The sequence below is a fragment of the Cardiocondyla obscurior genome, linkage group LG03, assembly GCF_019399895.1.
Source record: "Cardiocondyla obscurior isolate alpha-2009 linkage group LG03, Cobs3.1, whole genome shotgun sequence".
Classification (NCBI taxonomy): Eukaryota; Metazoa; Arthropoda; class Insecta; order Hymenoptera; family Formicidae; genus Cardiocondyla; species Cardiocondyla obscurior.
The window spans coordinates 6333177-6337524 of NC_091866.1; positions in this window are offsets into that span (position 1 = coordinate 6333177).

A 4348-nucleotide genomic window follows, 5' to 3' on the forward strand; every position below is an offset into this window, starting at 1 on the left:
ATTATACGTCGGTACGTGTCGTTCTATTTTACTTTCTCCTATCGTGTTTCTTGTTTTTATTGTCATTTCTGTTGTTGTTAGTTTACATGCTGTTCTTAATTTTACTATTCCTGTTCTATTTATTTCTAATTTTTTACTCGGTCTATGTCTACATTGAATTTCTATTGTTTGCTCCTTTGTTGTGGAGTATATCCACTCTTGTGGTTCGCTTACTGCTATCCATACTGTTGCCCGTGATGCAACTTCTCGCGTTACGCACGTGTCCGGCTTTTTTGCTGGCTCGGTAATCGCTCTTACCTCGCACGGTGCGCTTGCCCTGGTATGGTATACCGGGATGCTTTGTTCGCATATATATATATTATTGTTATTTACGCATTGCCTGATATCTTCTCTTTTTAATGTTAAGTAATTATTGTTTTCTCTATCTACTGCTATGTATTCATTTTCTATTTCTATTATTTTAAATATGTTCTCGTTCGATTTGTCCAATACAGGAAACGGCGTTACTCTTTTTAATTCGTATCTTGCGTCGTCTACTATCGGGAATCTTATTATTGTGACTATCATCTGCTCGTCACTATATGCGCTTATTTCCGCATATTGTTCTATCGCGTTCCAATTTTTTGTATTTATTCTAAAGGGGAAATACGTCCCTTCTTCTAGGTGCGCGGTTGCTTCTTTTAATTCTTCGATTATTTTATTAACCGGTAACATTCGGGTGTTTTTTATCCCCAATTTCGTTTGTGCTATGAATTCCATCGTCTCTTGCACGTTTGTTAATAGATCTGTTATTAACATTCTTAATATGTAGAAATGTTCCGTCATTTCTACTTGTCCCGTTACCCCGTCTACTTTTTTGCTTAATAGCTTCGTCGCGTTTGTTATAACTTTCTCGTGGTACTTTATTGTTTCCTCTAATTCCTGTATGTGACCAATCGAACTATTTATTACTTTTAATTTATTTTTTGCTACATGTTGTAATGTTTGCTGTCTTTTCGTTAATATTTCTAACTGTTCGCTTATTACTTTTTCGTCGTCCGCGTCCATTGTTCCGAATAGTTTTTTACTTATTGTTCCTATTACATCTACTAATCCTCGCTTTGTTTTTTGTGCTTCATATGTTGTTAATAATTCTATCGCTGTTATTAGTTTTTCGTTTTGGGATCGTACTGTTTCTGCTAAGTATTTACATTTATCCTTAAGTAATTCTCCGCTATATGTTTCGCACGCTTTTTCTCCGTCTTTTACCCGTTCTTGTAGTTTTTCATATTGCGCTTTTAATTCTTGTGTTTTAGTTATTATTACTAATTTCCACGACGCGTCTGATAGCTGCAGTTGTCCCACGTTTTCGTAGTAGAGTCCGGGTTCATGTACGAACTGCGTTACCGTGTACGGTGAGCTTATCTCCGGCGGTTTGTCGCTTGCGCCCAGCGTCACGGTGATTATTATTCTGAAAGATGATTTTCTTTCAGATTGATTTTTTCGCGGTTTTAATTTTTATTTCTTTTCGCGTGTGTTATCTGTTATGTGCGTGTGTGTTCTTCGTGGGAGCGACTGTGTATTATGATACGAGGTAAGTCTTTATAACTTTTCTCTGCTGTGTTCGCGCGGTTTCGCGTTGCACTTCTCGAAATTTTAATATGCATTTTTATATCGCGTCGGATTTGTCTCTTAGTCTCGTTGTCCGTTCCGTCAGTCCGTCAGTTGCCTTCTCGCCGTTTTCTTGCCCTAAGTTTCTTTCTCGTAAAAAATTTTTTTATAATGTCGTACGTTTTTTTATTTTTTCTTTATTTCTTCGGGAACTATTGTGTTTTTTACTTATTCTTGTGTTATTTTCTATAGTTCGTCTGTTGATATTCTTTTCGACGCTGCGGAATCTTCTCGTCGGTGGGTGGCTTGTACCACTTGCCGGCGAGAATTTATGGCACTTCGTTGCCGTGATTGTCTGGTGCGGGATGTGTCTCCCGTGCGGCCGCGGGCCTACCGTCCCACCCCCCTGCCGAACTTGTTGATTGTAGTGGAGGAACGTCCTGACGGCGTGACTCGTGCTGTGTATCCGATGCACTCTGGTAAGTACAAATTTTTTTTTTTTTTTTTTTTTTTTTTTTGTTAGTGCTCTACAAAAGCCTTTAGCCTGTTTGCATGCACTCTTATGCTTCTTCTGCCTCCTTTTATTTTGTAATTTACTTCTCCGCATTTTTCTATTACCGTGTACGGCCCTATCCATTGTGCTTCTAATTTCTTTGATCTTCCTCTTCTCACTGTTTCATCGTGCAATAGGACTTGATCTCCTATTTTAAATTTTCTTTCCCTTGTTTTCTTATCGAAGTTTGTTTTCGATTTTTCTTTCTCTCCTTTTAAATGTTCCTTCGCGATTGTATTTGATGCGCGTAATCGTTCCCTTAGTTCCTGCGCGTAGTCGTCGTATGTGTACGTTTTTCTTGGTGCCGTTGCCAGTGCCGTCGGCAGTGTGGCTTGGTGCCCGTACACTAATTCAAACGGTGTGTACCCTGTTGCTGTGTGCGGTGTCGTATTATATGCAAACATCGCATACGGTACCCACTCGTCCCAATCGGTTTGGTCTCCGTTTATATAATGTCTTAGGTATTCTGCTAGAGTTCGATGTGATCTCTCTAGCGCCCCATTGCTTTCCGGATGATACGCCGTTGTCTGTATTTTCTCGATTTTCAATAATTTACATATGTTTTTGAACATTTCGCTTACAAAGTTTGTTCCTTGATCTGTTAGTATTTTTTCTGGGATTCCATGTTCAAAAATTATTTTTGTTGCGAATGCTTTTGCCACGGTTGCTGCTTCTTGATTTGCTACTGGTATTGCCTTGCTAAATTTCGTTAAGGCATCTTGAAATGTTAGGATGTATTTATTTCCTGCGTTTGTTACTGTTAATGGTCCTACGATGTCGAGTGCGCATTTTTCGAATGGCTTTTCCGGCGTGTCGGTTATTACCATCGGCATTTTCGTTTTTCTGCTTAGTTTGTTCTTTTGGCATTTTTCGCATTTACTGATGTATTCTTCCACTTCTTTGTTCATGCCTGGCCAATTATGGTTGAGTTTTATTCTATTTATTGTACGTTTCACACCCTGGTGTCCTCCCAATGGACAGTCGTGATATTCTTTTAATATTTCCATTTTTTCTTCTTCAGAATATTTTTTTGTTTCGTTTTCTATTTTATTTATTTCGGTTTCTTCGATCGGGTTTCTACTTAGTGCATCAGCGTTTGTGTTTTTTTTTCCGTCTTTGTGCACTATCTGATATGTGTATTCTTCTAATTTTAATCTCCAGCGTATCAGTCTTGAGCCTGGATCATTTACGTTGAATAACCATGTTAATGGTTTGTGATCCGTTATTATCATGAATTTTGTTCCGTATACGTATGGTCGGAAATGTTTTACCGCCCATACTATTGCTAGCAGTTCTTTTTCCGTTGTACTATAATTTCGTTCCGCTTTATTTAGAATTCTGCTGGCATAAGCGATCGGCTTGTCTTCTCCGACCGTTCCCTGTGATAGTATTGCTCCGATTGCATAATCTGAGGCATCTGTTGTTACCAGGAACTGTCTCGTGAAGTCCGGGTAACTTAACACCGGAGCTGTCGTTAGCTTTTCTTTTAATATTTCGAATGCGTTCTGCTGTTCTATTCCCCATTCGAATTTTTCTCCCTTTTTTGTCAGTTTTGTTAGTGGTTTCGCGATTTTCGAAAAATTTTCTATGAATTTCCGGTAATATCCTGCCAGACCTATAAACGCTTGTATATCTTTTACTTTTTTCGGCGTCGGGTAGTTTCTTACTGCGTTTATTTTTGCTGGATCTGGTTGTATTCCGTTTTCTGTAATTATGTGTCCTAGGAATAATACTTCCTTCCGTAGGAATTCGCACTTGTCTGGTTGGAGTTTCAGATTATTTTCTCTTAGTCTGCTAAATACGCTCGTCAGCCTTTTGTTATGTTCTTCAAGTGTCGGTCCGTATATCACGACGTCGTCCAGGTATACTAGACACTTGATACCTTGTAATCCTGCTAGTACTGAGTTCATTAGTCTTTGGAACGTTGCGGGGGCGTTTTTTAGCCCGAAGGGCATTCTATTAAATTCGTAATGCCCATGTGGTGTTGAGAATGCTGTTTTGCATTTGTGTTCTTCTTTCATTTGTATTTGATGATACCCAGATGCAAGGTCTAATGTGGTAAAGTATTTCGCGTTCCCTAGCTGATCTAGTATTTCGGTGATATTTGGTATTGGAAATGAATCACCTATTGTTATTTCGTTGATTTTTCGGAAATCCACCACTATTCTTAATTTCGCTTTTCCTGACGCGTCTACTTTCTTTGGT